Here is a 27,403-nt window from a genome sequence, read left to right as displayed (position 1 = left end):
ATTCTTTACGGTATTAAAACATTTGTCTAAAAATTAACTCTGCCGGGCCGTATATGTACACGGGGTCGCCACCGATTTAAAGCGCGCGCCGAGGTAGCTGGTAATGTGATTCTTGTTTGCGCCTCAGCGGATCCGAATATTTTTATTACTAGTCTTCCTTTTTCTATTAGGATCTGATACTTTCTCTTCAGTGCAATAAAAGTATATTCTCTAATATTCGATGTTACATAAGTATAAGTACGTTCCATCTGAGGAAGGAGTTTGTTCGAATGGTTTAATCTACAAGACAGATTGCACTACTTGCAGTAAGATATTTCACACTCTTGTTATAAGTTTTCTTATTTCACATGTTGTGAAGATTCTGCTGTTGAATAGGAACGGTTGTAAAATAAGACTTTTAATCGCGCTATTTGTTACCGAACTTTTAGAAGCTGATGTCCTTTCTGACTGGACTTAACACTTCTCTTTCTGCCTTATAACACGTCCACAGATACTACAGGTAAATAAATTAGTGAAATCAATGTGAAGTGGAAATTAGAAAATAAATGAAAAACTTAGTTTAGCTTAGAAGAGTTACACACTGGCAAACAGCGGGCAGAGCAGCAGAGGCAATGACCGTGAAGTCAGCACGTTCAGGAGAAGCCATCGCCCTCCCCACAGAAGCGGAAACTGTCGCCCGTCCGGCTCACGTGTTTCTCAGTTGTCACATGTGATCAAAGGCCCTCGCCTACATTCCGAGAGCCAATGACCGACGTTAAGAAGATTCTTCGCGAAGCTTTTCGGCGTGACAGAAGAGGCAATGACCGTGAAGTCGTTCACCTCCAGTGAACTGAAGTGAATGAATACGCGAGACGCAGTGGGCCCGACAGTAGTAACTTTCAGTTCAGTTCCGGTACAGTCGGTGCTGAAGACCGTCATGCAGGAAGAGACTACATCGTACACAGAAGCACCGAGACCGCCGCTGTAATGGAATAGCGAGCAGCAGCCTCGGCGCCAGAAGACAGAAGTTAGAAGGTATTTGAGGCTTGATTTTTATGTACCCGAGTGACTCGTGAGGACGGGAAGGAGACTGCCTCACATCAGCAGTCACGTGTGACCTCGGACGAAGATCTGACAGCCGAAGACTGGCAAGCGGGAGTCCGTCGTTCGAGTCAGGGACACTGGCCTTCTCGCGCCGCTCCGCTGGCCGACACACGACACACGCGGCCGCTTAGAGAAGAGAAACACTGGGACGCCACATCCGAGGTATCACCGTCCGATTCACAACTTCGTTCTCAATAATTAAACGGGCCACCTCGCGATGCGCGTCTCCAGTCAACTGGGCGAAACGGCGACACGAGATACACACCACCGTGCGTAATCAGACTCCGCCGCTCACGCAAGCAGAAGGCTTTGCAAACGACACAGCTGCCGCTCTCACAGCCAAAACAATCCAGTAAGGAAACCATTGTACAAAACTTTCGATAAAAGTTATCTTATGTAAAAATGCTTTTTGATTCTATCTCATACCTGAGCCAAGGGAGAACCCACCCTGCACAAATGTTGTTAAGAGAGGAAAAGTAATTTATTTAGTGTTTTTCACACTGACATAATGCTTTAGAATCAAATGCCCTTTCCAGTAATTCTCTTCCTGACAGTTGACCAGCGCCAACAGAGAAAACCCAGTCACAATACGGAGTAGCGGGGAGCAGAGAGTATTCGTCGTGAAGGGGTACCGTTGAGAATAACGACGACTACAGATACGACGTGTCCTCTGTTACAGGGGATGAAAAGCAGTTCGGTATAAAATTAACGAAGAATGTTAACAAGTTGGAAATTACTACAATAATAGTGATTGCGATATTTCTGTCGGCAGTTTAAACCAAGTAGGTGAGCAAGTAAGGTAACCAGGAAAATAACAACTGCAGTTGTGCCATAGCATACAATGTATAGAATTTCAGGTAGATAGTGTCAGATTAAGTAATACTACAGTTGATGGTAACAGTCGAAGACACTAGTAGGAAGACAATTGCGGAGTTACAGTTACAAGAACAATAGGTAAAGGCACAGAAACAGAGATAGTTGCAGAGTTGATACAATTTCAAGATAGTATTCAGAGAAGGAGAGATGTTGCAAAAGATTAGTTTTAAATTAAGGTGAGAGGTGTTACGTTTTCGCTTTGGCTCGCGTTAGTTTCTCTTAATGCTGTTCAGTCCTGACACGTTTGTAAATGCATTCTTTTCAGGAACTGTCTTAATTACGCTGCCGTCCAGAGTCCGTACATTCTGAAGGCCGAAATGGGGTGTGGCGCTGTTTTAAATCCTTAGACGGTACTTTGTAAGATCTTGTCTTATTGCAAGCCCTGTCCTTGCTATTTTTTTCTTCTTGTGGCTGAAGATCTGCGTCCTTTTTCGGTGTGAGACAAACTTGACAATTATTAGACGAGATTTCGAAGCACCTTATAATCTACGCACCATCCAATAACTCCTACCAATGTCTACCCTACCTATGTCAGTGCCTAATATTTCTCGTGCAACCTGTATAAGGAGGTCGTCTGTGTCTTCCGGCTCATCTTCGCTACGCCAAACAGCCGCACGCTATTTCGCCTTTTTATGTAGACTGAAGGTGAAGTGAGGAGAAAGGAAACGGAAGGAACTATTAAGGTAAGCTGCCCTGGGACCTTACGCGGAATCAGCGGCGATGCGGGAAAATGTATGCCACACTGGGACTCGAACCCGGGGTCTCCTGCTGACAAGCCGTCGCGTGAACCACTGTGGCAGCCGGACACGGCGCCGAGTGCTGCCTCGGCACCCCCCCCCCCCCCCCCCCCGAGCCCGCCTACACCCCCTACCGGCAGTCCCCGGCTGTGCCCTCCACTCTCCCTACTCTGAGAACGCAACTGTGCGTCCGCACTCAATGTGGTAGATTCATTGCTCGTAGAGGCGAATCAGCTATATGAAAGCGTGTTGTCTGTTTATTCAAACATGTCAGAAAGAACAGACATCGCGTATCCCTAATATTTCGCCTTTACTACCCTCTCGGAAATTAGTCACACTCAAATTATTCTCGGGACCGAGAGCTGTCAGACTCCAAGTATAAAGCTCTGAAATGTTTACCGATTCGTGAAACGTGTATCGAAATGACATATTCAATGCCACTGTGGGGGAAGCGTTTACCGATTGCGACAAAAACGTTGTTTCTACTCCAGTCGGATTTGAGTGTGGCTGTGAAGTTATCTGGTAATGTATGACAGGTCTAGGTGAAAAGAAGGTAATGTTGGATGTTATTACCGGCCTCCCGATTCCGTCGAGACAGTTATTCAAAGAAAGTCTACGCTCAGTAGTGCGGAAGTACCCAAATCGTGCAGTATTAGTTCCGAGCGTAAACTAGGACACCTATGGATTCGTTACAAGGTTTCCACATAACTAGCCTTGCGAAGTACCGTTGAACACGTTTTTTCGAAAACGTGTCTTGAGCAGCTAGTTCTAGAGCGCACATACAATGCAAATACACACATAAAAATCTGCATGACCCCGGTTCCCAGAACTCGGGAAGATAAACGTTGACTGTGGATATCGTATCACACACACACAGTCCCTTTGACTGTTTAAAGATGTCACTAAACCCGACCAAAGATGTGAGCAACCGTGTATGAGCAGCGCCTATTACACAGACGGGGTCCGACAGCCGATCCGTTCCAGTCATTCCACCACAAAGTAGGTACACGGCTCGTGTTGTCTGTAGTTCAACCGTGCCTAGACCTTCAATACAGCGGTCCGCATTGTTAGTTTGTGCCAGGAAGGGCTCTCAGCAAGGGAAGTGTCGAGGCGACTCGGAGTAAACGAAAGCGATGTTGTTCGGACAGAGTAGATACAGAGACACGGGAACTGTCGGTGACATATCTCGCTCAAGCTGCCCGGGGGCTACTACGGCTCGGAGGAAGCCCGACAGCAACGCCAACATGTTGAATAATGCTTTTCGAGCAGCCACAGGATGTCGTGTTACGACTCAAACTGTGCACAGTAACCTGCACGTCCTCACTCCCAACGTCCGTGGCGAGGTCCACCTTTGCAACCACGACACCGTGCAGCGCGGTACAGATGGGCCCAACAACGTGACGGATGGACCTCTCAGCATTGGCATCACGTTCTCTTCACCGATGAGTCTCATATATACCTTCAACCAGACAATCGTCGGTGACGTGCTTGGAGGCAACCCGGTCAAGCTCAACCCTTTAAACACACTGTCCAGCGAGTGCAGCAAGATGGAGGTTCCCTGCTGTTTTGGGGTGGCATTATGTGGGGCCAATGTATTCTCTGGTGGTCATGGAAGGCGCCGCAGCGGCTGTACGATACGTGAATGCCATCCTCCGACCGATTTTTTTAATTTCTTTTTTAATTTTTAGTACGATATCGGCAGCATACTGGCGACGCATTCGTCTTCATGGACGACAATTCGCGGCCCCATCGTCTTGTGGCTGACTTCCTTCAGGATAACGACATCGCTCGACTAGTGTGGCCAGAATGTTCTCCAGACATGTGCCGGCCGGAGTGGCCGTGCGGTTCTAGGCGCTACAGTCTGGAGCCGGGCGACTGTTACGGTCGCAGGTTCGAATCCTGCCTTGGGCATGGATGTGTGTGATATCCTTAGGTTAGTTAGGTTTAATTAGTTCTAAGTTCTAGGCGACTCACGACCTCAGAAGTCAAGTCCCATTGTGCTCAGAGCCATTTGAACCATTTTTCTCTAGACATGTACCCTATCGAACATACCTGGGATAGACTGAAGAAGGCTGCTCATGGTCGACGTGACCCTCCAACCACACTGAGTGATCTACGCTGAATCGCCGTTAGGAGTGGGGCGATCTACCTTGATGAACTTGTGGATAGTATTCCACGACGAATACAGGCGTGTATTAATTCAAGAGGACGTGGTAGTGGGTATTAGAGGTTCATGTGTGTACACCAATCTGGGCAACCACCTCTGAAGGTCTCGCTGTATGGTGGTACAACATGCAATGTGTGGTTTTTATGAGCAATAAAAAGGGTGGAAACTATGTTTATGTTGATCTACATTCCAATTTTCTGTGCAGGTTCCGGAACTCCAAGAACCGAGATGATGCAAAACTTTTTTTTGAAGTAAGTATTTTAGAGCATGTAGCTACAAAGATGCCTGGACTCACCGACGGTGTCACTACAGAGACAGGCGTTAGTGATAATGACGTCATCATAGCGACGATGGTTACTTAAGTTATTAAATCAATCAAGAAAGCTAGGAGAGTAGTTTTGCTAGAAAGAGCAGAAAAGCGGTTGTTAGAATCTCAGACAGCGAATGGACATTATTTAGTTCCAGTATGATGGATGTAGAGTAATTATAGGTCAAGTTTGAACAGACTGTAAATCGTACTGTGGAAAAGTATGTGCCTAGTAAGTGAATGAAGGATGGAAAAGATACATTGCGGAAAATGATGAGGAAACAAAGACTGTTGCACTCTCAGTTCAAAATAGAGCGGGCTAACGACAAGTAAAGGTTAGTACAGATTCGAGTGTCTGTGGAATGATCGATGCTCGAGCATAAAGCTGTAACCGTTATACCTTAAATTATCTTGAAGAGATCGCGAGACTACTCTGGTCCTACGTAAAACCGCTAAGTAGGGCGAAGCTTTTGCCCAGTCGTCGACCAGCCTGGTGTGCTAGTAGAGAACAACAAAACGAATGCCGCAGTTTTATTTCATGTTTAAGAAATATTTCACACAGGAGGATCGTAGAAACATACAGTCGTTCAACTCTCGTGTCGACACCATGGTAATGGACATTATGGCCTAGAGAAGCAGCTGGAAGATTTGGTAACAAATTAGTCGCCAGGTCCTGACGGAATACCGATTCGGTTTCAGAAACAGTACTCTACGGCATGGGCCCCTTACTTAGATTGCATTTATCGCGAATCTCTCGCCTAACGCAAAGTCCCAAGTGACTGGAAAAAAGTGACTCCTATATACACTACTGGCCATTAAGATTGCTACTCTACGAAGATGACGTGCTACAAACGCTAAATTTAACCGACAGGAAGAAGATGCTGTGATTTACAAATGATTAGATTCCCAGAACATTCACTCAACATCGGCGCCGGTGGCGACACCTACAACGTGCTGACATGAGGAAAGTTTCCAACAGATTTCTCATACATAAACAGCAGTTGACCGGCGTTGCGTGGTGAAACGTTGTTGTGATGCCTCGTGTAAGGAGGAGAAATGCGTACCATCACGTTTCCGACTTTGATAAAGGTCAGATTGTAGCCTATCGCAATTGCGGTTTATCGGAGCGCGTCATTGCAGCTCGCGTTGGTCGAGATCCAATGACTTATCAGAATATGGAATCGGTGGGTTCACGACGGTAATACGGAACGTCATGCTGGATCCCAACGACCTCGTATCACTAGCAGTCTAGATGACAGGCATCTTATCCGCATGGCTGTAACCGATCGTGCAGCCACGTCTCGATCCCTGAGTCAACAGGTGGGGACGTTTGCAAGACAACAACCATCTGCACGAACAGTTCGACGACGTTTGCAGCAGCACGGGCTATCAGCTCTGAGACCACGGTTGCGGTTACCCTTGACGCTGCATCACAGACAGGAGCGCCTGTGATGGTGTACTCGTCGTCGAACCTGCGTGCACGAATGGCAAAACGTCATTTTTTCGGATGAATCCCGGCTATGTTTACAGCATCATGATGGTCGCATCCGTGTCTGGCGACAGCGCGCTGAACACACTTTGGAAGCGTGTATTCGTCATCGCCATACTGGAGTATCACCCGGCGTGATGGTATTTGGTGCCATTGGTTACACGTCTCCGTCACCTTGTTTGCATTGACGGCACTTTGAACAGTGGACGTTACATTTCAGATGTGTTACGATCCATAGCTTTATGAAAACAAATGACCAAAACACTTTGTTTACTTCGGTTTTTACTACACAGTAACACTTCTCGCATTTCCTCATGTATTTTGGCCGAGATACCTCGGTTCATGCTAAATCTTAAGGTCGTAGGTCAACTGCAAGGCACCTAATGTGGCCAATAATTGTATTTTCGATAGCTAAAACATGACTTTTACTACTCCTTACATGTCGACTGCATAAACTTAGAAGCTTCTATTTTGTACAGAGTGGTGCGACTGCATACCTCAGCAGCCGGCATTAATTGCCAGACGATAAATGTATATGTTTCCGAGAGCAAAGCGGCAAATGTGACGATCTGTCATTACGTCATTATGAAAACAAATGACAAAACGCTATGTTTACACCAGTTTCCGCTACAGTGACCGTCTCATATAGAAATTTCACAGGTCGAAAATTTACGTTACAAATGTGTAGAAACAAAATCCTGTAAATATAACAGTGTCCGAATAATTTTCGTCGGCATTGTGGTACATTCAAGCATTTACACACATTTCATAACTCTTAAAGTACAATTCTTTGTTTCCAACGTCCTTTTTCACAAGTCAGAGTCCCTAACCACTACTCATTATTCCTTACCGTATTACACATATACATATTCGTCGTCGTAAAAATAACACCAAAACACCTCAGTCACATCTCAAAAACGTCGTAGCTTTATGCAATAATTTCAAAACCTAAAAAAAATTCTCTGCTCATTTCAATAGTGTCATCTACCTCAAACGTACTTTAAAATCATGCTCCCTTACCAAATATATCATTCAAAGCTCTCACAGTATCACAATGATTCCGAAAAAATATGAACAGTTTACAAAGTACAGACAAAATACAATTTCATAAGTTTGAAGTTACCCAATTGTGTAATTGCGTAAACATGTGTCACTGATGTAGTAAAAAAATGTTTATCTCTCAGTTAAATGACCAGATAGCTGTGTAATTCTGTGTTAGAGAAATATGGTACCGATGTGTAAAGCTGTATGAGCAAATACCATATTAGCTTGGGCTCCTTGTGCTTGCCAAACACATGGTACACAAAGTAGGCATGTACCCCCTGAGGATAAATGTAATTATATCCTCAAGTGTTACAGATTACAGCAATGGAATGAAATGTATCACGGAAAACTTTCTTTGTAATTCAAAAATCTTGAAAAATAAATGGCTTAAGTACAAAATTGATCACTCAAATGCATGTCCTGTAGCGCTAAATGTGCGTCTTGCTGTAAGATAATTCTGTGGAAGTGTCGTAGTTATCGTCCTCTGTAAGCAAAGTTCTGCTGAAGTCAATGTACTTACCTCATCATAAACGAAAGTGAAATGCTTTGCAAATAGATATCTTAGTTATTATGTTTATTGGCGTGATGAAGAAAGTACTGTACAGTAACGTATTGTTGTGCCACGAAAAAGGCTGTCTCATTGTTGCTATACCACAAAGGTACTACTAAAACATGTTTTACTTCCCAGAAGAATTCAGAAAAACTGTGCAGATATAAAACAGATACACCGCAAAAGCAACAAGGTAAATTATGTCACATTAGCGTCGTGATATAGTCGATGATGATGATTATTATTATTATTAGTGTTTTAGGGCGCACAACAGCGAGGTTATCAGCGCCCGTTCCCAAAAGTTCAAATCAGAGCCGAATCGTGAGAGAAGCGGTATTGTTCAAATTGCAAGATTGGACACAGCACATCAAAACAGGGAGATAAAACTAAAAATAAAATAGCAGTACAAACAGGGAAAAATAAGTAACAGTGGCTGAGTGACCACTTACAAATAATGGGTGACCAAACCACTGGACAGCACATTAAGACTTCAATCCCAATATTTTGGGAAGAAGGCCAGACATCACACAAAAACGTAAAACTCTAGTGACACTCGCCTCATTATTAGTTAAAAGAGAGGGTAGGTCTGGTGGGAAACTGAAATCTTCCCTCAAACCTGCATATAAAACACACTCAGTTAAAATATGCCGTATCGACAACTGTGTCCCACATGTCTGACACGTTGGTGGCTCCTCACGACGTAACAGAAAACCATGTGTCAAAGGACAATGTCCTATTCTAAGCCGTGTAAGGGCTACTTCCTCAGCGCGTCGTTGTCGGAAGGAGGTGAGCCACGGTCGGACAGAATCCTTCACCGCTCGCAACTTCTTATCCCTCACGTCCAGCCACTGAGCCTCCCACCAACGCATGGCCTTCCGAGTCACGAAAGACATAATGGCCTGCAGGGGGACGGAACAGCGAGCAGGAGGTGGGATGGAGCAAGCCTCCTTGGCAGCCGCATCTGCAAGTTCATTTCCAGGAATCCCTATGTGCCCTGGAACCCAGCAGAAAATCACATCCTTACCCTGCTGTTGCAAGAGCAGGAGTGCGTCCTGCACCTCTTGCACCATCCGATCTGCTGGGTACATTTGTTGAAGAGCGTGTAGAGCACTTTGGGAATCGGAGCAGATGATGAATTTCGTGCCACGATGTCGGCGCATATGCTCTAATGCTTGCAGAATTAGAAACAGTTCTGCATAGTAAACTGAGAACTGCTCTGGGAGCCCTATCCGATGGACAGTATCGGGAAACACAGCAGAGCAGCCCATAAAATCCCCCTGTTTAGAACCATCCGTGTAAACAGTAGTAAAATCGGAATGGCGTTCTAAAATCTCAGTTTAATTTTAAAAAGGCGGTCCGGGGTACAATACTTCCTGTAAGCAGCAAGATCAAGAAGTAATCTTCGCCTTTGTAGTCGCCAGGGAGATCCCCTACTCCATCCCTGGTGGAGGACCTTAATGCCCTCCAGGTGTACCGACTCGAGACTCCTTTGCACAGCTGCCAAACGGCTTTGTTGCCGCCGGACGGTGGCGGAAGAGACGTGCCAGTGCCGGCTGGGAAAAAGTGTCTGACGCCAATGAAAGAGGAGTGGACTTGGTCCTGTACGCGTGCCGTACCACGAGAAGAAGACGCCGAAAGGACAGCGGAGGCTCTCCCGCCTCGACACACAGACTAGCAACCGGACTCGTGCGATAAGCCCCCGTTGAAAGCCTAATACCCTGATGGTGAATCACATCCAACATTTGGAGGTAGGAAGGTTTTGCAGAGCCACAAGCTTGACATCCGTATTCCAGTCGAGGTCGCACAAAGGCCTTATAAAGTTGGAGCAGACGTGCCCTGTCAGCGCCCCAGGATCTATGACTGACGCATCTAAGGACGTTTAAAGCCTCGAAACAGCGGACCTTTAGATCCTTTAAGTGTGGCAACCATGTGAGCTTCTCATCAAAAATAAGCCCGAGATATTTCACTTTTTCCATGAAGGGGAGAACAGTGTCTCCTAGTTTTAAAACAGGGAGATTAAAAAGAGAACGGGAACGGTTAAAATCTACACAAATGGTCTTCTCCAAAGAGAATTTAAAGCCCGTGGTCTTAGACCATTTCTCCAATCGCACGAGTGTCAGCTGTAATTGGCGTGTAGCAGCTGTGACGGAGGAAGATGCACAGAAAATGGAGAAATCGTCCACAAACAAGGAGCAATGCACTGGCCGTCGTACTGTGGACGCAATACTATTGATGGCAATTGCGAAAGCTGTCACACTGAGGACACTTCCTTGAGGGACACCGTTCTCCTGCTTAAAACGGTCAGACAGGACATTCCCAACCTTATACGTAAAATACCTGTCTGACAGAAAGGATCGGATGAGTGTGGGTAAACGCCCACGGAAACCCCACTCATAAAGCTGCCGCAAAATGGTATGCCTCCAGGTAGTATCGTACGCCTTCTCCAGGTCGAAGAAAACCCCGATAAGGTGTTGCTTACGTAGGAAAGCATCTTGTATCGCTGTTTCGAGTAGGATCAGGTTATCTAGGGTGGAATGATACCTCCTGAATCCACACTGGCAGCGGGTAAGGATCTAGATTCGAGAACCCACACCAGGCGCCTATTGACCATACGCTCAAATGTCTTTCCGACGCAGCTCGTGAGACTAACGCTACGGTAGCTACTGGGTTCGGTCCGATCCTTCCCTGGTTTTAAAAGCGGAATTAAAAATCGATTCTTTCCACGAACTAGGAAAGTCGCCTGTCTTCCAAATTTCATTAAAAAGTTGAAGGAGGACTTCCTTTGACCGCAGATCCAACTGCTGCAGCATGCTATACGATATCAGGTCTGGACCAGGTGCGGTATCCCGAGATATGGACAGTGCAGAGTCCAACTCCCACAAAGAGAAAGGCTGGTTGTATTCCTCAGTCTTCTGTGAACGGAAATCAAAACCAGCCCTCTCTTGTGTACCCCGATAGCGCAGAAATTCTGGGTCCTGGCTAGAATCGGCCGTAATAGTTTGAAAAGATTCTGCCAACGCCCGGGCGATGTCTCTCGGAGATGTTAGGAGACACCCCCGCTCACGTATAGCGGCTAGTGGCGGTCAAGAGTATCGCCTTGAGATCCTCCTAATGGCTTCCCATACTTTGCTTGAAGATGTGGACCTATTGATGGAGTTCAGGAACTCACGCCAAGACCTCCGTTTACTCTCCGTAACGATTTTCCTCGCCCGCGCCCGTGCTATCCGGAAAGTTGTCAGACGCGCAGCAGTGGGGCACCGACGGAATCTCCTCAAAGCCGCCCGCCTGTCTCTGATGGCGGTACGACAGTCGTCATTCCACCAAGGGACAGGCTGCCTCACAGGTGTTCCCTTTGACTTTGGTATGGATACATCAGCGGTATTGTGCATCACCGCTGTAATGTGATCCACCCAATCCTGGACGCCTTCACACCGTTCAAAAACAGCCAACTGCCGGTAGAGCGTCCAGTTTCCCTTCCGGAACAACCATTTCGGCGGCTGTGCGACACGACCCATTTCAACTGGCAGATGGAGCCAGATAGGGTAATGGTCGCTGCCATGAAGGTCGTCGTCGACGACCCACTGAGCAATGTCCGCAAGCACAGGCGAACAAATAGAGAGGTCTATGGCAGAAGACGAACCTGAAGCGGTGCTAAAATGCGTGGCCTGACCTGTGTTCAGCAGTATGACGTCGGAAGTCCTGAGCAACTGCTCAATCATCTGGCCTCTGGGGCAGGTTTTGTTGGAACCCCATAATGCATTATGAGCATTAAAGTCTCCTAAAATTAGAAAGGGACGGGGTAGCTGATCAATGAGCCGTGCGAGGGCTTCACTGTCAATGAGCTCAGCAGGTGGTAAATACAAGGAGCACACTGTAACATGAACCTGGGCCAGGATCCGAGCTGCAACCGCTTGTAGCGTCGTGGTTAAGGTCACAGGTGAGGAGTGGAATGTGTCCTTAATGAACACTGCCACCCCACCCTGAGCCCTATTACCAGTCAGGTCGTCTTTCCTGTACATGTGATATCCCGTAAGTACAGGCGTGTCAGTCTCTTTAAAATGTGTCTCTTGCAAAGAGATGCAAATGGGGTTTGCCTGTACTAACAGCCGCAATTCTGCAAGGCGAGGTCTGACTCCATTCAGATTCCACTGAAGTATGGGAGCCATATCAGCGTTTCGGTTTAGATTTCCCCCTGTCTTTGCGCCACGCTGGTGAGGCACTTTTAGAGCGAGTGGCAGCGGAGGGGCTGCCAGGTTCTGGGGAAGAGGTATCAAAATCCATGACAATGTCCTCATCAGTCAGGGATGCCATGACATCCGATGGTGCCTTTGGCAGGTGTGACGTCAAACGCCGTGTCCCTTTCCCTGGTCCCGTTTTCTTTGTGGAAGCTGGGATTGGGGGAAGTGGAGAGGCACTCTGTTTCTGGAGGGCCTTCGAAGGCTTCACTGGAGCTTTCTCTGCAATAGCGGTGGGTGCAGGCGGAGCAGCCTGAATAGCTATATCGTTAGTGGGGGTGCTCTGGCAGGTACAAACACAGGTACAGGTATTTGTGGAGGATACTGCGGCGCTGGAAATGGTCTGCGTCGAAGCGTCTACTCGTGACGCACGGTGGTGCACCAAGGAGGCATAGGATGTGGCAAAGACAGGGGGTTTTGTAGCCCTATACTCTTTTTTGGCTTCCACATAAGGTAGCCTCTTTGTCACCTTGATCTCCTGAATTTTTCGTTCTTCCGCAAAGACGGGGCAGTCTCTGCTCCAGACGGGATGGCTCCCAGAGCAGTTTATACACAGCGCTGGAGATGTGCAGTTGGTCCCAGCTTCATGAGCTGCCTTGCCACAGATACCGCAGGTTGGTTCACCCCCACAACTCATTGTCGTATGGCCAAATCGCTGACATTTGAAACAGCGCATAGGGTTAGGTATATAAAGCCGAACCCTAAGTCTGAGGAAATCAGCCAGAACGTATTCAGGTAAGACAGGCGAATTGAAAGTCACAATGAAAGTGGCAGATTTCTCAGTGACTCCATTATTTCTACGTGTCCTTTGTTCCACGTCTACAATCCCCTGTGTTGCCCATTCTTGCTTCAGCTCGTCGACATCGATCTCCATTAAATCACGGCAGGTGACAACGCCTTTACTGGAGTTGAGGGAATTGTGCAACTCGACAGTAATATCATACTCGCCTAACTTGGGTGACTTCCGAAGCAGCTCCACTTGCGATGCCCTAGTAGTCTCAACTAACAGGGTACCATTCCTCAGGCGTTTGATAGATTTCAGTGTACCTGCGAGTCGTCCTAAACCTTTATGTATGTAGAAAGGAGACACTTTTTCAAATGAACCCTCCTTCCTCTTAATCACGATGAAAACATTGTCATTTACGACTCCATGAGCCCTGTTACTCTTTTCCATCTGCATATCTGGAGGACTAGCCTCCCTCATGCGCTTGACTGATTGCGAAGTTGGTGAAGGGAAATACGTGGTTGCCATGTGCGTCCCACGAGCAGCTAGGGAACGAAACGTCAGCCCAGACAGAGCCCCGCATGCCTGGGTAAGCCTTATACAACTGAGGTGCGGCAGGTTCCTCAGAGGTCGCCCGCTAGCGACTGTTCCACCTCAACAGCCATGCATCTTATCGGCGCGCAGCACACCTTAAGATTGAAGGGTTTTTTAGAGAGGTATGTACCATCCTCGCGATCCAGGCAATCAAGCGAAGATCCCCGGTCCCTGCGACACACAACGTTCCACCGTTGCGCCACACGGTGGTCGCTGAAGCATGCCCAGAGCTTACGGTGTCAGAGGACTGGCGGCGCACACCAGTCCCCAGCTTGGGGATCCCGGGTTCGCCAAGCCCGTACCCAGCACAGAAATGCTGAGTCCCCTGAGGGGGATATAGTCGTGTAGCTGTCAAATAAACTAACCACTGTGTCACCTGGTATCTCTCAGAAAGCACCTTGAATCCATAATGTATTTTCAAGTAAACCAAAATGTTGCATTAAAATCTCATTAGCAGTACTGGTAAATGTTCTAAGTATGTGAGCCTTATAGTCGTTACGTAAACGTGCAACTAACAAGCAAGAATGTACACACACAATAACACTGTGTCGTCTGTTCACAATAACAATGCATTCGTAATTTGTTTAAATAAGTTCTCTTGGTTCTTGACTGGATATTTAACTTCAAACATTGTTGCATATTAACAGATTCTAAGTCTGACAAAGCATACTAGTAATGTAAACTGAAAAGTTATATGGCAAAGACAAAGTTAAAAAGCAGATTATCTTTCCATAAACTGTTTTACATGTGAAATGTGGTGTATACCTTTACTCTTCCTAGTACGCAGAGTTTCAACTTCAACGCAATTATGATGTGGTATACGTCGGATTCTGTAAGGTCCATTGTAAACTAGAAAGAATTTGTGACTCAAGTGTTTCTTCTTATGTGGCAACGAATGAGCTTTAATGAGAACTTTCTGACCAATATACAATTTCTTTGCATTTGCTTTACCGTGTAGTTTTCTCCTTTTGTCTGCTGCAGATTTTATATTTTTAAGAGCCAAATCAATTATGTCTTTGTGTCGAAGTTTACGGGTATTCGGGAAAGGTACAAGCTCTCTGATTCTGTTCGGTGGTTCTTCATTCTTCAGTACAAGAATAGGTGGTAAAGCAGTGGAATCATGAGGCATTTCATTCAGCACATTTTGAAATAATTGTAAATGTGTGTCCCAATGCTGATACTTTCTGTGACAGTCTGCAAAGCTTATTGATTTCTTTCATAATCCTTTCAGACGGGTTGCAATGTGGTGAGTACAATGAAATAAAAACAGGTTTGATTTTATGATTCCGAAGCATGCGTGACCAAACAGCAGATCTAAATTGCGGTCCGTTATCTGAAATGACTTTAGCAACGTGGCCAACTTCACGTAAGAAATTTTTAACAAAGGCGTTGGATACAGATCGTCCAGTGGCTTTACGTAACGGAGTGAAAGAAACAAATTTTGAAGTAAGGTCAACAGCGACTAGAACGTACGAAAATCCATTCGATGTTCTGACAATGGGTCCCGATAGATCAACTGCAGCAAATTCTTTTAATTTAGAAGGAATGATAGAAAACAACAGAGCACGATTTTTTTGTGGGGTTTACGGGCGCTCAACTGCTGAGGTCATTAGCGCCCAGTCACTGTTGTTAGAGCACATGGAATCTAGTAAAACTCAAGGGGAAGGGGGGACACCAGAAGGACCTGACAGGGATGCAGATAAAATAAGTAAAAAGGTTAAATGTCTTTGGACAAGCCAGTTAAAGTTATAAAACGCAGAATACGAGCAGCTGCTCGAGCGTCATCAGCTAAAACATCTGGTAAAGTAGATGGCAGGGACAGGACAACACGAAATTGACTAAAACGGGGACACGACAATAAAACATGGCACACTGTTAATGCCTGACCACAAGGGCACTGCGGGGCTGGGTTGGTTGGTTGTTTGAGGTTAAAGGGACCAAACAGCAAGGTCATCAGTCCCTTGTTTCAAATAGACTCCATTCTGCTAACGGGACATCTCAGAAAAGTCAGAACAATAAAACGGATAAAGGGGAAACGTAAAAGGGCAGTCACGTTGTCAATAGTAAAAACAAATGAGGGAAGTTGGCAAGAGAACGAACCCAACACTATGCTGAAGCAGCATAGGCAAGACCACCTGTGACTTAAAAGGTACAACTGCTATAATGCAGAAAGTACGTATGGGAATAGAAAAACTAACCAAGCCTTAAAAAGAAGGGGTAAAAACAGAGTAAAAGGGAAAGAAAAGAGGATTCTGGTCAGGGAGGTGAATCGGGAATCTCTGAACACTGCCTACAGTGGGAGACACCCAAACACTCACCGCCCTGCCCCAACACCAGAGGGAGATTAAAAACTTTAAAACTGAGAATAAAAACCACTCTCCCGGAGGAAACCTAGAACCAGAGAGACCATCCGGGAATCGTCAGCCAACATCAAAGGTAAAGTGTGGGGGAGCCTGTACTTGAGCCAAAAGAAGGGGGCATTCAACCAAAATGTGGGCCACTGACTGGAAGGCTCCACAACCACATAGCGGGGGTGGCTCATCACGCAAAAGGAAACCATGGGTCAGCCTGGTATGGCCAATGCGGAGACAACACAGTGTGGTTGAGTCCTTGCGGGAGAGGCGGAAGGAAGAACGCCATGGACCTGGATTCACCTTAATGGCACGAAGTTTATTAGACAGTGGAGTAGCCTCCCAAGAATTGGCCCATGACTGTGCAAAGTGGGATTTGATGTGAAGCCGTAAATCCGCTGCAGGAGGGGTTACAGAAAACGGGGGGTAAGTAACTGCTCCCCCAGCCAAACGATCAGCGAGCTCATTACCCGGGATACCCACATGGCCCGGGACCCATAGGAAGTCAATGGAACAAGCAGCACGGTGAAGATCAGCGAGATGGTCATGGATGGCAGAGACCAAGGGATGGCGCGAAAAACACCGGTCAATAGCAAGAAGGCCACTCATCGAGTCCGTACATAACAAAACGCGGTTGTGTTGGGATTGTTTAATAAAGGTAAGGGCCCGGGAAATTGCCATCAATTCCGCAGTAAACACCCCACATGAGGGTGGCAGTAGATGATTTTCCGTTCCAACAAAGGACGTGAAGGCATACCCAACATGATCAGCAGATTTAGAGCCATCAGTGTAAAAAACAACAGCATCCCGAAACTCCCATAAAATTTGGCGGAAAAAGGAACGGAACACCACCGGGGGGATGGAATCTTTCGGACCGCGGCGGAGATCCATCCGAATTCGAGGCCGAGGAACTAACCAAGGTGGGGTGGAGGGGAGGGAGCGAGGAAGACAGGACAAAGAAGGAAGCCGAAAACCACGGTTAAGAGACGCAAGGCGCAGTCCAACCGGTAAACCCGCCCGAGGGCGGGAGTCAGGCGGGCGACGTCCATGGTCTGGGAATAGGATAGAATAGGAAGGATGAGCGGGAGAAGAACGGATAGTAAGGGCATAAGACACCAGAAGCTGGGACCGCCGAACAGAAAGGGGGGTGATCCCAGCTTCAACCAGGAGACTATCAACAGGGCTAGTAGGGAAGGCACCGGTGGCCAAACGGATACCACGATGGTGGACCGGATCCAGCACGTGCAGCGTGGAAGGAGCAGCTGAACCATAAACTTGACAACCATAGTCCAAACGTGACAGAACTAAAGCACGATAAAGACGGAGGAGGAGGGAACGGTCCGCACCCCAAGAGGAGTGGGCAAGGAAGCGAAGGACATTGAGTTTACGGAAACATCCTACCTTCAGGAGTCTGATATGGGGCAGCCAAGTGAGCTTGTTGTCGAAAAGAAGACCTAGGAAACGAAACTGTGGAACCACAGGCAATCTTTGTGCAGCGAGATAGAGCTCTGGATCAGGGTGGACCGTAGTACAGCGACAGAAGTGGACCACCCGCGATTTTAAAGGAGAGAATTGAAACCCGTGTGAGAGGGTCCATGCAGAGGCACGCCGTATAGCCACCTGGAGCTGCCGTTCTGCAGATGGCATCGAGGAGGAACTAACCCAAATGCAGAAATCATCCACATACAGGGCAGGGGCGACCAAGGGACCGACAGAGGCCACAAGTCCATCGATAGCAATGAGGAAAAGGACACTCAAGACAGAACCCTGTGGGATGCCCGTCTCCTGGGTCCGTGGAGAACTAAAAGCAGTACCAACGCGAACTCTGAATGACCGATGGATCAGGAACTGGCGGATAAAAATCGGGAGTGGGCCCCGAAGACCCCACTGACGAAGGGTTAGTAAAATGTGATGGCGCCAGGCCGTGTCATAGGCCTTGCGAAGGTCAAAAAACACTGCAACCAAATGGCGGCGCTGGGAAAAAGCCTGCCGAACTGCGGATTCCAAGCGAAGTAAATGATCGATTGGAGATCGTCCCTCTCGAAAGCCACACTGGTAAGGGGACAATAGATCCCGAGATTCGAGGACCCAAGTGAGCCGACTGGCTACCAGCCATTCAAGTAACTTACAACCAACATTGGTCAAACTAATTGGCCGATAGCTATCAACAGATAGGGGGTTCTGACCAGGCTTGAGGACAGGAACCACAATGCTATCCCTCCACTGAGTAGGGAAGTCACCCTGGAGCCAGATACGGTTAAACACCCGAAGAAGATGGTGCCGTTGTGGAGCACTAAGATGTTGAAGCAGCTGGTTATGAATGGAATCTGGGCCAGGGGCCGTATCGTGAGAAGAAGATAGAGCAGAAAGAAATTCCCATTCAGTGAAAGGTTCGTTGTAAGATTCTGACTCACAAGTGGTGAAACATAAGGTGACAGCTTCAGCCTGCTGTTTTTGATGAAGGAAAGCAGCTGGATAGGAGGCCGACACTGATGCCACTGCAAAATGGGTCGCAAGATGTTCTGCAAGAACTAATGGGTCCGTACAAATGCCATCTGGGAGGTGAAGGCCTGGGAGGGTGGACTGCCGATGGCAACCTTGGAGAGAGCGAAATGTAGCCCATACCCGTGACAGAGGGACAGTGGAACCAAGGGAAGAAACTAATCGTTCCCAACATATCCGCTTGCTCTGTTTGATTAAATAACGGGCTTTAGCGCGAAGGCGCTTAAAGGTAGAAAGGCTGGCTACAGATGGGCGCCTCTTAAAGTGTTGCAAAGTTCTACGGCGATCACAGATGGCAATGGCAATGGCCGTACTCCACCACGGGACTTGCCGACGACGAAATTGTCCAGATGAGCGCGGGACAGCAAGGTTAGCAGCGCGAACAATCGCGTCAGACACGTCACGTAGGACGTCATCAATACAACCCGACAAAGAGGGAGAAAACTCGACCTGTGCAGTATATAGAGGCCAATCGGCGCGGTGGAAAGACCAACGAGGTAACTTCTCCATCGGGGAGCGGGAAGGGAGCGTGATAATCAATGGGAAATGGTCACTATCACAAAGGTCGTCGTGTGGCGACCAGTGTAATGAAGGGAGGAGAGAGGGAGAGGAAAGAGAAAGATCAATGGCAGAAAAGGTACCATGACCAGCACTGAAATGAGTAGGGGAGCCATCATTAAGAAGGCACAGGTCGTGGTCTGCAATAAATTGGTCTATAAGAAGACCTCGTCTAGATGGAAAGGCACTGCCCCACAAAGGATGATGAGCATTAAAATCCCCAAGGAGGAGGAAGGGAGGAGGAAGTTGCTGAAGAAGGGTGGTTAAGGCAGCAGGTGTAAGAGTCCTGTCAGGAGGGAGATAAAGATTGCAAACTGTGACTGCAGAGTCTAAGTGGACCCTAACAGCTACCGCTTCCAATGTAGTTTGGAGAGGAATCCACGTGCTAGCAATGTCTGTACGGACCAACGTACAAACGCCACCAGAAGCCCGCAAGAGTCCGACCCGATTTCGACAGAAAACACGGAACCCACGGAGGGTCGGTGAGTGAGCATCAGTAAAATGAGATTCCTGGAGAACCACACAAGCTGCTGAGTAGGACGAAAGAAGGGATTTCAATTCCGGAAGGTGACGATAGTAGCCATTACAATTCCATTGGAGAACCACAGAACGATGGTTTAAATGAGGGCTCAACACGCTAAATCCAGTCATACCGCCGGGTCCCCACCCGTCACCGACAAGGAGGGGGCGACATCCATAAACGACAGGTCAGAATCCGGTTGTGAAGTCGGGGAAGGGACCTCCGGTGACACCAGAGGCTCTTTGTCCCGGGACTTATGTTTCTTCTTCTTTTCAGGCTGAGATCGAGGAGGGCTGTGTGGCATAATGGAGCCAGCTGCAGCAAGATCAGGAACAGAAAGAGACCGGGCGACCTGGGGGCCGATAGACCGCGGCTCTCGCGGTCGCCGCGCTGCAGCAGACCTTTGACCTGGAAGGTGCCGGGAAGGGGCATCCCGGGAGAGGCGCCCTTGACCGGCAGACGCCGAAGGAGTGGGACACTTCTCCGGCTGGGGAGGGGGAGCAGCGCCCAGACGAGAAGGTGTGGGAGCCACAGGGGAGGGGGGAAGGAGAGGGGTCCGGGATGGGGGTAAGGAAGGGGGAGGAAGGGATGAAGATGTAACCAAGGCGTAACTAGATGTCATGGACACAGGGTGCAATCGTGCATATTTCTTACGGGCCTCTGTGTAGCTTAAACGATCAAGGGACTTATACTCCTGTATCTTTTTTTCTTTCTTATAGACTGGGCAATCTGCTGAACGTGGAGAATGACTACCATGACAATTTACACATACAGGAAGGGGAACACAGGGACTCCCCTCATGGAGTGGACGTCCACAGTCACCACAGAGAGGGTCCTGGGAACAGCGAGAAGACATGTGGCCAAAACGCAAGCACTTAAAACACCGCATAGGAGGTGGGATGTACGGCTTCACATCACAGCGATAGACCATAATCTTAACTCTCTCAGGAAGGGTATCCCCTTCAAAGGCCAGGATAAAGGCACCAGTATCAATACGATTATCTTTAGGACCCTTCTGAACACGCCGAACGAAGTGAACACCCCGCTGTCCGAGATTGTCCCGAAGTTCCTCATCAGTTTGAAGGATGAGGTCTCTGTGAAAAATCACACCTTGTACCATATTTAGAGACTGGTGAGGGGTAATGGACACGGGAATTGTGCCAAGATGGGTACAGGCACGAAGGGCCGCAGATTGGGCAGCCGAAGCAGTTTTTATCAGCAACGAACCCGACCGCATCTTGCTCAGGGAGTCCACTTCGCCGAACTTGTCTTCAATGTGTTCCACAAAGAATAAAGGTTTGACACTGGTGAAAGTATCTCCATCAGTCCTGGTGCAAACTAGATAACGGGGGAAAGGTTTTGCCCCTAGACGACGGGCCTGACCCTCCTCCCAGGGGGTAGCCACGGAAGGGAAGGCTGAAGGGGCAAGAGAAGCAGCACTTGAGGAATCAGTACCACGCAGAGAGACGGCCGCAGAAGAGCGACCAGAGTTTTGGACCCGTATGCGTTTCATCTGCATAGCGTCCGCCCTGATACCACCCACTCCGATCAGGGGCTCTCCTCACGGGCGCCACCCAGCCACAGCAAGGGCCGTCTGGCACGGCGGCCATTGCCGGGAGTTCCGATGCTCCAGGATGACGAGCAACCACTCCAAGGCATGCATGAGGTGGTCACAGCTCAGGTATCAGAAGTGTGATCCCTGTGTGTTCAGGGGGCTTAAGCAAAAGGGTACATAGCGACCCCACCACACGGTCTGGCTACCGTGCTGGCTATGCACCCTAGCATCAGACAACGACGTAAAAGAAAAGGTGGAATGTACTAGGAGGGCACACGTCGGAGACACTAGGTAAGGTGCTCTTCCCCAAATGGCTCACACTACGGAAGAGAAATTTTGGAATGGAGGTCAAACCCCAGAGGGGGACCAAGGAATGCCAAAAGGAGGAGATGATTACGCAACAAAGCCGGAGTGTAAAACCAACAGAACCAGGAGGATAGCGGGGGCCAACATAAGCAAGGACACCAATAGAGGGAGAGGAGAGGGAGAGGGGAAAGGGGTATGGAGGGGAAAGGAGGGGAAGGGAAAGGAAATGCAGCCCGGGAGAGAAAGAAGGCTGCAATGGCTCGGGGCCCCGTGCTCGCCACGCACGTATCCACAAAAGAGTTGTGGACCCCCTGGGGGGGCGGGGCTGGGTCACCGGAGAGCAGGTAGCGGTGGCTAAACCGGCAATGCCCAATCCGCAACCTGGTCAGAAGGACCTCCTCTCGCCGAGATGGTCGGGAGGAGGTTGTCCAAGCAGTTGGGAGCAGTTTTACTGCCCGGAGCTTGTTTCCTTGGAGGGATGACCAAGCATCCCACCACAACGACACAAGCCTCTTACACACATCCCCACGAACGTCAGATGACGGGACACAATGGGAGGCTGGCCGAGGCAGGAGGACTGCAGCCTTGGCTGCAGCATCCGCAGCCTCATTCCCAGGCACTCCTACATGTCTGGGAACCCACAGAAAGCTGACAGGAGAACCATTAGCAGCGAAAGAATGGACGGACTGCTGTATCCGTTGAATCAAGGGATGGACCGGATAGGGAGCTCCAAGGCTCTGAAGAGCACTGAGTGAGTCAGAGCAGAGTACGTACGATGAATGGCGGTGGCGGCGGGCATACTGAACGGCCTGATGGAGAGCAAAAAGCTTAGCCGTAAAGCTCGAACATTGGTCGAGGAGCCGGTATTTAAAGGTGGCGGCCCCGACGACAAAGGCACAGCCGACACCATCGTCAGTTTTGGAGCCATCGGTGTAAATAAAGGTGTGATCGGCAAGTCGAGCACGAAGTTCGACAAACCGTGAGCAATAGACTGCAGCCGGACTACCCTCCTTCGGGAGTGAGCTGAGGTCAAGATAAATATGAACCGGAGCCTGGAGCCAATGTGGTGTCGGGCTCTCACCCTCTCTGAAGGTGGTAGGGAGGGCAAAATCCAATTGTCGAAGCAGGCGACGGAAGCGGACTCCGGGGGGCAGCAGGGCAGAGACATACAACCCGTACTGACGGTCGAGAGAATCGGCGAAGGACTGGTAAGCGGGGTGGTCGGGCATAGACAACAACCGGCAGGCATACCGACACAGCAGTAGGTCGCGCCGGTAGGTCAATGGTAACTCGGCAGCTTCAGCATAAAGACTCTCAACAGGACTAGTGTAGAAGGCTCCAGTCGCAAGATGTATCCCCCGATGGTGGATGGAGTTGAGACAGCATAAGAGGGATGGCCGAGCGGACGAGTAGACGAAGCTCCCATAATCCAGCTTTGATCGGACTATGGACCAATACAACCGAAGCAGGACAGTGCAATCCACTCCCCAAGATGAACCAATAAGAACTCTATGGACATTAAGGGAACGTGTACAAAGGGCAGCCAAATGAAAGATGTGCAGAGACCAACAAAGTTTCCTGTCCAGTGTGAGCCCTAGAAACTTAGTTATGTCCACGAATGGGAGAACAACGGGACCGAGATGTAAGGATGGCGGAAGAAACGCTTTATATCGCCAAAAGTTGATACAAACCGTCTTCTCTTCGGAGAACCAGAAGCCATTTGCCGCGCTCCATGAGTAGAGGCTGTCTAGACAACGCTGAAAGCAGCGCTCCAGGAGGCATGTTCTCTGGGCACTGCAGTAGATCGCGAAGTCATGGACAAAGAGAGAGCCTGAGACATTAGGTGGAATGCAATCCATAATTGGATTGATCGCGATGGCAAAAAGGGCTACGCTCAAGATGGAGCCCTGAGGCACTCCATTCTCCTGGAGGAAGACGTCTGACAATACGGAACCCACACGTACCCTAAACTTTCGATCCGTTAAAAAGGAATCAATAAAAAGGGGCAGGCGACCGCGTAGACCCCACCTGTGCATAGTGTGGAGGATACCTCCTCTCCAACAGGTATCATAAGCCTTCTCCAAGTCGAAGAACACGGCTACTGTTTGGCGCCTTCGCAAAAAGTTGTTCATGATGAACGTCGACAAGGTCACAAGGTGGTCAACAGCAGAGCGGCGGCGACGAAAGCCGCATTGGACATTAGTAAGTAGCCGTCGAGATTCAAGAATCCAGACTAACCGAGCATTAACCATGCGCTCCATCACCTTACAGACACAGCTCGTAAGAGAAATGGGGCGGTAACTAGAAGGAATGTTTCTATCCTTCCCGGGTTTGGGTATAGGAACGATGGCATCACGCCAATACGTGGGGACCTGACCTTCGGTCCAGACGCAATTGTAGGTACGAAGAAGGAAGCTTTTGCCCGCCGGAGAAAGGTGTGCCAGCATCTGAACGTGAATGGCATCTGGCCCCGGAGCAGAGGACCGGGACAGTGCAAGCGCACGTTCGAGTTCCCGCATAGTAAAGGGGGCATTATAAGTTTCCAGATTCAGCGAGTGGAAGGAAGGTCGCCGAGCCTCTTCTGCCTCTTTCCTGGGAAGGAAGGCAGGGTGGTAATGGGCGGAGCTTGAAACCTCCGTGAAAAAGCGGCCAAAGGCGTTGGAGACAGCCACAGGATCAACAAAGACCTCATTACCTGAGGTCAGGCCAGGTACCAAGGAGTGGGCCTTAATGCCCGACAGCTGGCGCAGGCCACCCCAAACGACGGAAGAGGGAGTAAAACTGTTAAAGGAGCTGGTGAAAGAGGCCCAACAAGCTTTTTTGCGTTCTTTGATGACTCTACGGCATTGCGCTCGGAGTCTTTTGTATTCAATACAATTCGGCAACGTAGGATGGTGGCGAAAGGTGCGTAAAGCACGTCGTCGAGCACGGATAGCGTCCCTACAAGCCTCGTTCCACCAGGGGACGGAAACGCGACGTGAAAAAGAGGTAGTACGAGGAATGGAACGTTCGGCAGCATTGATGATAACAGCCGTGAGGTATTCGACCTGACTGTCACAACTGGGAAAATCGTGGTCCGGAAAGGTCACCAGGGAGGAGTAAAGTCCCCAGTCAGCTTTCGGTGTGTTCCAGCTCGAAGGACGTGGGGATGGGGTGTGGTGCAGGAGACGAACGACACAGGGGAAGTGGTCGCTCGAATAGGTGTCAGAAAGGACATACCACTCGAACCGACGGGCAAGAGTGGTAGAACAGATCGAGAGGTCCAAGTGGGAGTAGGTATGAGTAGAGTCCAAGAGGAAAGTCGGGGCGCCGGTATTGAGGCAGACAAGATGGAGATGGTTGAAGACATTCGCCAAGAGTGAGCCTCTTTGACAGGATGCAGGAGAGCCCCAAAGGTAATGATGGGCATTGAAGTCGCCGAACAATAAAAACGGCGGGGGAAGCTGAACGATCAGGTGCATCATGTCAGCCCGACTAACAGCAGATGACTGAGTGTAGATGGTACAAACTGAAAAAGTAAAAGCAGAAAGAGTAATGCGGACAGCTATTGCTTGGAGTGGGGTGGTCAATGGGATGGGATGGTAATAGACATCGTCCCGAACCAGCAACATGACCCCACCATGAGCTGGGATACCGTCCACAGGGGTGAGGTCATACCGCTTTGAGGTATAGTGGGTAAAGGCAATACGGTCAGTCGGGCGCAACTTGGTTTCCTGGAGACCAAGGACGAGCGGACAGTGCAGGCGGAGGAGCAGTTGTAATTCCTCCCGATTAGATCGAATACCTCTTATGTTCCAATGAAACAACGCCACCGCTAGTCAAAAAGTTGGGGGAACGAGACGGGGAAGAGCTGGTCACCTCGACGGCCGCGGAGGGCCAGGTTGCGAGGGAACAACGCTACAACCGACGGGAGGCGGATCCGGTTCCATTGACTCGTTGCCAGCTGCGGCTGCTGTCCCTGGTTGTGTAGGACGGGCAGCATCATTTGCCGACGAGAGGCCAGCTGAGCACCTGGCAGCAGAGCGTCCCGGCGAAACTGAGGACGGCCGGGAGCAGCGACTCACGGATGGAGCGTCAGACGAAACGCACCGGGGTGGAGAGGGGGATAGATACTTCTTCTTTGAGGCCTTCTTCAAAGGCCGAGGAGGCACAGGGATGGTGGGCTGGACCCGAAGAAGGTCCCCAAGCGCGGGGTCCGTTTTGGAACGCCGGACCTCGGAAGCTGGGGTCCGGAACGTTTCCCCGATGGACGCCTGAGAAGAGAATCACTTCTCATGTGGCGGGGGGAGAGGAGGAGGAGGAGGAAGGGTGGCCCCTGGGGCAGAGGGGGCGGGGGCCACGAGGGAGGATGATTTGGAAGGGAGGGATTTGGGAGGCGGAGGCAGAGCCCCCTGATGGGCAGAGGAGGCGGGGGGGGGCAGGATAGGGGTGAGGATACCGCGGAAAGAGTGGACACAACGGAGGCAAACGAAGTGGTCAACGGCACGGGATGGAGGCGGTCATACTTCTTCCTGGCCTCAGAATAAGAGAGCCGATCCAAAGTTTTGAGTTCCTGTATCTTCTTCTCCTTCTGATATGCGGGGCAGCCTGAGAATCTAGGCGAGTGGAGGCCAGGGCAATTAATGCACCGAAGTGGTGGGGTGCATGTATGTTCCTCACGAAGAGGACGTCCGCAATCGCTACAAAGGGGCTCAGCCTCACACCGTGACGACATGTGCCCAAAGCGCAAACACCGAAAACAGCGCATAGGAAGCTGGACGTAAGGTCGCACGTCGCACCGGTAGCACATCACCTTTACCTTCTCCGGGAGAACGTCCCCCTCGAAGGCGAGGATAAAGGCCCCGGTGTCGATGCGACGGTCTTTCGGGCCGCGCTGGACTCGCCGGACAAAATGCACGCCTCGGCACTCGAGGGTGGCCCTGAGCTCCTCATCAGATTGTAGCAGGAGGCCACAATGAAAAATAACCCCCTGCGTCCGATTTAGTGCCAGATGCGGGACAATGGACACTGGGATGTTCCCTAGGCGGTCGCACGCCTGGAGCGCTGCCTGCCGACTGTGTGGCAGAGGTGGTCTTGATAAGAACGGACCCTGAACGCATCTTTCTGAGAGCCTCAATTTCCCCGAAGATGTCCTCAATGTGCTGAACAAAGAACATGGGCTTGGAGGTGGCGAACGTCCCCCCATCGGTTCGGGAACAGACCAAATAGCGGGGGAAGTACTTCGCCCCAAGCCGGCGGGCCTGTCCCTCCTCCCAGGGAGTGGCCAAGGGGGAAAGGGCAGGAGAACCAGAACTAGAAACGGTACCTTTTCTTTTGAAAGACTCGGCCGCAGAGCGACCTGATACGTGTTGACGTTTCATCTGCGAAACGTCCGCCCCGATACCACCCACTCCGACCAGGGGCTCTCCCCACGGGCGCCACCCAGCCTCAGCAAGGGCCACCTGGCAGGATGACCGTTGCCAGGAGTCCTGATGCCCCAAGGGGACGGGCATCTACTCCTTGGCCGACGTGGGGAGGGTGCAGCTCAGGTATCGGCAGTACGATCCCTGTGTTGTCAGGGGGCTACAACCTAGAGGGTACATGACGACCCCACCACAACGGGCTGGCTACCGTGCTGGATTTCTGGTGTCATGGAAAGTCCATCATGATCGCTGGTGCAGATGGGGACGCACTATGGGCGTAACTTGTACAACCCATCAGGCGTTTAGGCCCAATTTGAGGAATAGCGGGCATGGTTACAACGCCGGTACAATGCTGAGTGCCAAGGTCTTAGTGCACTTAGGACCAGTGGTACACCACGTAAGG

The sequence above is a fragment of the Schistocerca piceifrons genome, chromosome X (genome assembly GCF_021461385.2).
Source record: "Schistocerca piceifrons isolate TAMUIC-IGC-003096 chromosome X, iqSchPice1.1, whole genome shotgun sequence".
Taxonomy (NCBI): Eukaryota; Metazoa; Arthropoda; class Insecta; order Orthoptera; family Acrididae; genus Schistocerca; species Schistocerca piceifrons.
This window is presented reverse-complemented; position numbering follows the sequence as displayed.